This window comes from Taudactylus pleione, unplaced genomic scaffold (assembly GCF_031769625.1).
Source record: "Taudactylus pleione unplaced genomic scaffold, aTauple2 ptg000010l, whole genome shotgun sequence".
Classification (NCBI taxonomy): Eukaryota; Metazoa; Chordata; class Amphibia; order Anura; family Myobatrachidae; genus Taudactylus; species Taudactylus pleione.
This window is the reverse complement of record NW_028284413.1, coordinates 4,494,035-4,503,606: the sequence shown is the minus strand read 5'-3', so window position 1 is coordinate 4,503,606 and position 9,572 is coordinate 4,494,035. Positions and strand designations below refer to the sequence as shown.

The following is a 9,572-nucleotide window of genomic DNA, read 5'->3' as shown; positions in this document are numbered from 1 at the left end:
TGCTCTTCTCTCTGCTGGCAACTGTTTCTAATATATTGCCCCTTACTATGCAATACTGCATAATGTCTTCTACTGAAATATTGAATAACAAAATAATACTTTTTAGCAAGCTTCCTGAAACTATTGTACAGAGAAGTAAAACCCTAATTATATAAAAAACAAACAGGTATATGTACAGTTGTTATCTGTACATCTACCTGTTTGCTTAATGCACTGCTATTCCCACTGCAAAAGAAAGCAGTATATTGGAAATATTACACTGCTTATCAGTCATGACACACTTCCTCTTACAAAGGAAACCTTTAAAATGTAGCAGGTCAAGAGCGGAAAGCACAGTTGAGTAAGATAATTACACAACAATGTAGTATACGCAGCTAACATATACAGAAAACAACTTGTTTCACATATCTAAAAAGCTGTGGATGAAATCCTTCAAGTATTAAACTCTTCATCTGTTATAAGGTACGTTACCCAGATAAAGGCACATCTGTTTTGTGAAATATGGTGCAAGAAGATGAAAAGGTGTTTTCGTTAGTCCACTCATTGTTAACAAATTAAGCACATGACTTTAACAGCAACTTTTGTGGGGGAATATTAAATGCTGCCTTTGAGTGCACCCTAGCCCATTAGCAGAGCAACTGTAACACAATTAAAAGGATAAGCATTATAGAGTATTGTTACAACGTGTTCTAAAATCATTTTCCAAAGTCGGCTGATTTCAGGACCTAATACATCATCTCTTATACAAACATGGATTAAGTTAGAATAATACTACAACAAGATTTTTTATAAACACATGTATGCGCACATTGAAAGTCTGCATTACTTTTACTACAGATAATGACATTTTTAGTGATTAATATGGGTGAAGCCCTGATGCTTTTTATTTCCTGGTAAAATTAAACCTTATCTCTAGGCTGCAGTGGAACATTGCCCTCTAAACAGACAGATTATCATAAAAAAATGTTGGTTTGTATCTAGATTTCCAGGATGCGGTCCACTTTACCCTGTGTGTGGCCAGTTTGAACATTAGCCCTGTCACTTGTTTCTGAAGTGGGGTTAGGATAGACTTTGAAGTGATATCGTTCTTTCCTTTAAGTGCATATTGAGATGGATCTGCAAAACAAATCAATGGATCAGGTCCAAGGAATAGAAAGTGGGCAATTTGGAAATGGGCAAAATCAATTAAATTAAACAAGAAGAAGCAGTAATAAGCCCTTTCTTTGGCAAAAAGGGATAATCATTGTTTCATAAATAGACCACTACGAGAGAGATGTACTAAGCCTTGAAGAGATAAAGTGTAGAGAGCTAAAGTACCAACCAATCAGCTCCTAACTGTCATTTTTGATCACAGTTTGTATTTTATCTCTCTCCAAGGCTTTTTTTTACTTAACAGAAGAATGATTAATGAATTGATTCTCACTAAGCTGCCATAATGTTGTGCTCTGTAGAAAACAAAATTACACTTATCACCCTGATAGGCCTTTCACTGATAAATAGACCTCTATAACTCTTCAAAATGAAACAGAGTTTACAACTGTCAATTGTGGTTAGATACAAAGATAGTTTATTAAATAAAATAGGGCAATGTGCATGAATGGTGTGTGGGCCACATTTTACCTTATCTGTATAAGTCATTTTTGTAGTGCTGTTTAAAACATGAATGTAAATAATTGGTTGCTATGAGTTACATCACATTCTCTACGTTGTACCATGTGATCATATAAGCACCAATATTACTTTTAAGTTACTAAAATGAATGACTTCATTAGAAAGGCTTTACACAGCTAAAATTATTAGATTGTGACGTGTAAAAAGATCTCCAATTATGTTAAAATAAGTTTGTATTATAGTGATAGTGGGTTCCCTTTAATTCAGATAGGTGGCTCAATTTAAGATAATTTATAAAAAAAAGCTATTGCAAGTTACACTAACCTACAGCGATACTTGCTGTATTGCATCTTCACTTCCCTCCCTCAAATATTGTTCCTTAGCCAAGAGACTTGTAAATGATTCCATTGTCCTCATGTTGTTCTACTACAGAACAACCACTTATAATTACTACCTTGGGCAAGTCTTTTTATGTTGCTTGCTGTAAGTTGTCTACTGCTTAATTCCATGATTAGTAAAATAACATTGTAATATATCAGCGTGAACTGTGCAATTTTGAGCCAAATATATTTGTTTCCTGACTTGTTTCCTGATAGTTTTTATAGCTATTATTACATATTGAACCCACAAGAAAATAGTAAAAACCTATTTTGAATGCTACAGTAACTTAGTAGATGAGTCACCTAGTGTATATTACTGTTATAACTACAAAAGGAACCATATACATCTTCCCCCAGCTATAAAAATACATAAACACTGAGGGAAGTTATACCATTATAGAGTCACTGAAAATGACACTGCAGTAAACAAAAGTGCAATAGGTCATATACACATGTACTACTGCTACTCAGCAATCACTTACACACTATGGGCCTGACCTACACGATGCTGCGTCCGCCCAAGCGTCTGTTTCTGTAGTCGCGTGAGTGATAATATGCCCATGCTAGTTTCAGCCCCTACCTTGTGTATTAGAGTGCACCTGAATGTGTGAGCCCTGAGACGCCCACTGTCAGCGCCTGTGCACGCTGTAACACAGCCGGTGGTTCTTGACGTCACCATCGGCATTTGCACTTGCCCTATGGTAGGTGCAGTGTCTCCATCTGCACATGGCCTCTGTGGAAGTGACTATGCATCTGGGAACGCAGCCGGTTTCACTGACACACCGGTGACACTCCCATCACACGCCAATGAGACATATTTTTTGCATTCACTTCAGGTCACCACCCAGGAATGCCCATCGTTTTGCCTCTCGGTTTCTGATACCATTGGTCCCGTATATACTAGCACCTTTGTGCGTACATGCTGAGTAATGCAGGCGGCTTAGGGGTTTTCAGAATATTTTGAGGGAGGGGGTGGGCCAGATGAGAGGGGGGCAGGCTGGACTGAGTGGGCCATATGAGGTGCAGGGGGGTGAATTAAGGGAGAAGAAAGAGTTAGCTGGGGGGGGGGGAGAGAGACAGCATCAAGGGGGTTACAGCCAGAACAGAGAGGGAAGGCTAGGGATCAATAAGGAGGAAAAAAGAGTGAGAACTGAGAGTAACCAGAAAGGTAAAGAAGGGAAAAAGCCAGAGGTATAGGATGGGAGATAGAATATATATATATATATATATATATATATATATATACATATACACACCAATATTTATCCGCATCAGGAAGCCATTGCAGTGATAACATTCTGGGCTTCTTCCAGCAGCAGCTCCTCATGTAATCTGGGTGGAGTGGAGCTTGTGACTGCCAGGCTCCACAGGACCCCTGTGTAGGAGAGGACTGATGGAGAGGTAAGGGGTGGCCACCACACTGCCTGCACGGCTCTTAGCAAGCAGACTGACTGATCTCATTTTACAATCAGGTGAGAGAGTTCCCATCCACATAATTCTTTAATAGTCGATTCAGTAAAATGCCGAAAACAAATTTAAACATGTAAAAATATTTAAGAAAGGCCAGACGAGTGGCGCAGTCTAGGACGATTGAGTCCAGCTCGGAGAGAGAAAGATGCTTAGGAGAGATGAGCACACAGAATTCTTGAGCTAGAATGGCTGAATCTAATCCTGAAAGAGCTTAGAAGAGATGCAGATACGTAACTCTCAGGCTAGGGTGTGGGAGTCCAGTAACCAGAGAGGGCCTAGTTTACTTGACCAACGTGATCGTACTGTGCGAATCAGAAATGTAACTTCTATTCTCGGAGTTAGATCAGCATTTTGCTATGACCCTTCTACAGATTATGCTAATCACCCCTGATATGTCCATAGGGATAATGGATAAGATTTGTGAACATTGGGATACGAAAAGGTGGCCCAAAAAATCTTGAGGACAATGCTACCCTAAAAGATGCATACGTCCACTCTAAATTAATTTGAAGACACTCTGGAACCACTGAAAAGTTTATTGCTGGGAGCAAGGTCTTCTCACATGGTCAGTTATACGTGGGTCTTTCCCGTATTGGTAATGCCACCAATCATATCATACTCATAACTGATTACAGTAATAAGACACGCAATATGGTTTACAATGAGGTATTTAGAAACTGAAGAAATTGGTAAACAATAAGAAAGTAAGCCAGTGTCCAGTTTCATTCCCTACCATCCAAGTGAGCATAGAGGGGAAATAAAATCTTGCGGCGAGCGTAGCGAGCCACCGAGCCTGAAGCATGGTGTGCGCAGCGAGCCCGCGAGGGCACAAGTTTCTTCTTTAGGTGGGGACAACTTTCGGTACTTGTGTATACGTTAAGTGGGAAATAACCAATATAGCGAGGCACAAACTTCATGGAAGGCACCCGTAACTGAAGGTTGTGTGTCGAAAACCAGACCCTGTCTCTGATCCTAAGATTGTGAACAGGTTTTCTCTTCCTGATATACAAAACAAAAAGATCACCCAGGCGCAATAGGATATACCGTAGTTATATAATGTCTCTTGAAATACAGTCTCAGACAAAATTGAATTATAAGTCCAAAGTCCAATAATAAATCCAAAGTTGATTAGGGTGAGGGTGTGTTTTCATAAACTTCCAACACAGGTACAGTAGTAGAATGGTTTTCACACTCCCATATACAACATCGGGTCATATAAAAAGAGAAGGGAGAGAGACTATCATAGTGTAGTACCTTTTCATGGAATATTAAATATAAAACAAAGTAAATAAACATCGACAGGATAATTTAAAATTCAAGGCGTACCAGATGGTGTTGGTGTACAGAGCACACCTAAAGTCACTTGTATAGCACTTCCTGGGAACAAGATTCTGTGGTATCCCAGCACACTCTGGTGTCTCTGAAACGTTCCCACCTCCTGGAGTGCAGCCTTGTAGCAGTGTCACCAACGCTTTTCAACTCCAAATGTGAGTCTTTGTCAAGGTGTAATGATCTTGTGGACTCAGATCCTTTATAAACCCTCCCCAGGCATCCTATTGGTCAATCCTAAAAGAACTTCAAAAACCTATATATTGCAATTAAAATAAAGCCCCTAAGTGGGTGAACATGCATAGAAATAAAATACATGCAATATATGTTTGCAAAGATGAACATAATTGTATACAGAGCCATTTAAGCAATCGCGTTCGTGTGGAACGCAAACAAGACTTCCGGTCCGGCAGGTGACCCGCATGCGTCACTTCCAGTGTCGGGTGTGAACAAATAGAAAATCTAGAGTATTATTGTTGCCCTTACAGTCTCGTACAGAGGATGGATAAGCTGTATCTAGCGGTATGATTATTCAAAGACCGCTTGTTAGAAGGAGTCATAAAATTACAGTGGAACGCGGATATCATAGATAAGAGATCCGGAGTGACACGCAGACGTCATTCCAGTATCACGCGTTCATAGAAACAATAAATAAATTAAAAAACTACAATACATGAAATTAAAAAGTAGATTTTACATTGAAATTCCCATTTGGAAATAAAAAACTTACAGATAGGTATATAAAACGCCAGTAAACCCAAAAACTGAATATAAAATATATAAATAAATCTGAATGGATATAATATATAAAAGACCATAAAAAATAGTAAAAATTAGTATAGAACTCATAAAAACCACTTAAGTTCAAAATCAATGTTCAAACCATTGGGTTTCAATGTTTTCAGATCAAAGATAAATTTAATTTCAGTTTTAGCCAGACAGGTTTCAGTGTCCTTATTTTTTCTCCAATGGCTATTTACTTGTTTCACACCAATAATATGTTTGATACCATTAAAAGGTACTACACTATGATAGTCTCTCTCCCTTCTCTTTTTATATGACCTGATGTTGTATATGGGAGTGTGAAGACCATTCTACTACTGTACCTGTGTTGGAAGTTTATGAAAACACACCCTCACCCTAATCAACTTTGGATTTATTATTGGACTTTGGACTTATAATTCAATTTCGTCTGAGACTGTATTTCAAGAGACATTATATAACTACGGTATATCGTATTGCGCCTGGGAAATCTTTTTGTTTTGTATATATGCTATTTGGATATTTTTAGGGATTATCTACTGTCACCCTCTGGCTGCAAAAGTGAAGCGCGGTGTTTTCATCCCATTCTTCTATATTTCTCTTCCTGATGACAAAGATATCATATATGAAAGAGGACTTATTTAGAGCACAATGTACTCTCTTCCAAATTTTGCAAAATCCTGAAGTGAAGTGTTAGATGCTGGAACATCAAAAGCTGGAAGGGACTGAAATTCTGGTACTCAGGGATGATGACTGAAGACTGTAAGAAAAACTGAGGGATCCACAAAAGCTTTCCCTGGTGGAAGAACAGGAAATAGCTTGGTAGAAGCGAAGATTGCAGGGTTCAGCAGAGGACATTGGGCCTGACTCAGACCCGCTTGCTAGTTGTGGCCGCTCGCTCCCAGTGTATGGAAATTCAGCTAAGTGATGTCAAGGCATGTGATCGCATGGCAAGGCAAAAGCACGCCCTCTATGTCTGGGCGAGCGATCACCTTTTGTTTCTAGATGCCCACCAGCCTGTCTTTAGCTGCCCACTTACATACGTCATCTCCAGGAAGTATATACAACCATCAGTACATTGGGATCCATCAAACCTGACCACAGCGCTTGTGGTTGTCTGTACCCTACCACAAGCACTGCGAGCAGTTCAGTGTAAAATGAAACCAGGTGACGTGAACTATGACGCTGCCTGTTAATTATGCACGACCCAGAAATGGCGTGAATACACTCTGGCACGCCTGCGTTCGCAAATCCACTCCCCCGTTACTACTGACCTGCCCCTGTTACCACCCACAAATGGCCTCTCCTGTCACTAATTCCGCTGTCTTTGCTGGGTGAGCGAGAAATTTGTGATCGCTCATACTAGTTTGCGCATGCGCACTGTGAACTACACGCATGCGCACATTAGTGAATATCATCTGCAACGAGCGGCCACTTGCTAGCGACTGGCTCTGAATGAGCTTCATTGTTCAGTGATGATTAAATCTCCCTCAGGACACATTGAACATGATAGGGCATCGGCCTTGAGAACCAGGTTGGAAAAATAGTATAAAGTCAAATCAGGAGAAGAATAATGCCCCCCAAGACTGCCTAGGTGATAGACATTGAGCGGTCTTCAGGAACAACAGGTTTTTGTGGTCCGTCTACACAAAGATGGGAAATCTTGCACCGCCACTCCCCGAATGCTAGTTTTATAGCCAGAAGTTACTTTTTGCCTACTGGAAAATATCTCTCGGCAGGTGAAAATTTATTTGTGAAAAAGCTGCAAGGATGGAGCTTATTATCATCGGACTTCTGTGAAAGTACTGCTCCTACCCCTTCTGAGGATGCACCACCTCTAGGATTAAAGTTTGGAATACATCTGCCTATTTTAGTACTTGACCTGTAATAAAGGATTGTTTCAGCAGCTGAAAGGCAGATTTGGCTTCGGGAGGCCAATGAGCTGGATTAGCAACTTTTTGGGGGAGGACTATAATAGAAGCCACCAAAGTAGATAAAACCCCAAATAAATTTACGGTAATAACTGGCGAAGTGGCCTTTGAGTGGCATTCAAGGAAATAGGTTTGGTCCAGGACAGTACCGCTTGCACCTTCTCAGGATCCATCTGGAGATCAAAGCCAGAAATTATGTATCCAAGAAATAAGATGGATGGAACCTTGACAACACACTTCTCGAGTTTGCAGAACAATTGATTATGGTGCAACTGCCTAAAAAACTCTTTGACCTGTGCTCGATGCGTAGAAAGGTCCTGGGAAAAAATAAGAATATCGTCCAGATAGACTACTACTGAGTGGTAAAGAAGATCCTATAATATGTTGGAAGACAGTGGGGGCATTGCTCAACCCAAATGGCATCACTAGGTACTAGGTACTCATAGCGCCCATTCCTAGTGTTAAACGCTGTCTTTCATTCATCCCCTTCTCGGATGCGGATCAAGTTGTAGGCCCCTCGAATATCCAATTTGGTGACAATGGGGGAACCTTTGACCTGATCGAAAAGTTCGGTAATGAGGGGTAACAGATAGTGGTTCTTCACCGTGATGGCCTTGTGACCTCTGTAGTCTATACATGGACGTATTCCACCATCTTTTTTTTTTTCTTTAACAATATTTTTATTGAGACAAAAGTAGACTTACAAATGTGAAGATACACTTGAAGGATATAAGATGTATGATTTGTATATAAACAAAGGTATATAATGCAGTATGAAGGTTAACTCCACGGACATTGCAGGTTAACATTAGATGAATGTTTCAATTTGAATTCAAATGTCCTTTTAGAAAAAGTACCATTTGAACATCCTGTAGGATGAAAAGTCCTTGTTCATTATGCGTTTTATACGGCCTAGCTAACAGAGAGAATCATCATCCTATGCCTTCAGTGCTATATTTTACATAGTTTAACAGACATAGGTATAAACAAGAGAAGAAAGCAATTTTCGTAATAAGTGAAATAAGCTAGACAAAATGAAGCCTAGTTGTCTCCTGACTTTTTTTATTTTTTTTATTTTAGAAAGTAGTAGAAGTCAAAGAAAGAAGAAAGGAAGAAACAGAGAAGGAAAGTGTAGGAAAAGGAGGAATGGATGGGTGGAAAGGAAGAGTATTGGTCCCTTGCTTACTGAATACGTCCAAATAGGAATGGTATTTAAGTGGTAATTTCTCTGCTGTAGAACTTTCAGATGATCAAAGAAGGATAATTTTCTGGAGACAGGAGTTTAAATAGGCTCTTCCCCATGACAACATCTTCATAGATGACCATTCAACTTGAAGATGCCATGGAAGGCCCAAAACCAGTGGTTGAGTAGCCTTCGGAATAACTAGGAAATAAATCCTCTCAGTATGAAGAGCTCCAACGCGTAGTGTCAGGGGATTCATCCTAAGAGTAACTGTACCATGGTGTATTAGGGTACTGTCAACCACAGGGTAACAGGAGGAGATCAATAGGAAAAATAGGAACACACAGATAGGCTCAGGATCGGTAAGTGACCCAGTGGTGCGGAAGTCTGCCCTGCTTTGTGACACCAACTATTGTATCTTAAAGACTTTTCTGAATTTATTTCTGCATGCATTTGCTTTTGAAACTGCAATAATTTAGCATGTACAGTGTCTGTGGTTAGCTTTGTAGTGCTTGTCTCTAAGGCTACTACTGTACAAGTAGTCATTCTCTTGCGTAAAACTTTACAGCATCGCCATTGCAATCACCTTGTCCTCTATTATGATGCCCACTGAAGTCAATTACTGAGAAAAGGATAACATTCTGTCTATGTATTTGTTCATGCTCTTACATGCACTAAACTTTGTTGCATATAATGTGTGCCTCATGTTAATTCTTCTCATTAGCCCTTTATGTTCATAAGCAATTTGCGTAGTTACCTACATATCATCCACACTTTACCGCGTATAATGGAATAATCAATGAGTGATTTCACTGCTAGACCAATTGTCCGTATAGTGTTGCTCTATCTACATCTTCAGAGTTGAATTATCACAAGGAGTGCCAGTGTCCTTCCATAACTTCTCCT

The 9,572-nt window shown here is 39.7% G+C and overlaps 1 protein-coding gene across 2 annotated transcripts in view; it reads left to right on the top strand.

Annotated features, from left to right (window-relative positions):
* Nucleotides 1-352: 352 nt before the first annotated feature.
* LOC148542656 (EF-hand calcium-binding domain-containing protein 4B-like) overlaps nt 353-9,572 on the top strand; it is a 71,919-nt gene continuing 62,699 nt past the window's right edge. For both annotated transcript variants that reach the window (XM_088467430.1, XM_088467429.1), the window contains exon 1: nt 353-462. The gene's annotated coding sequence lies outside the window, so the exon portion shown is untranslated. The remainder of the gene's footprint in view (nt 463-9,572) is intronic.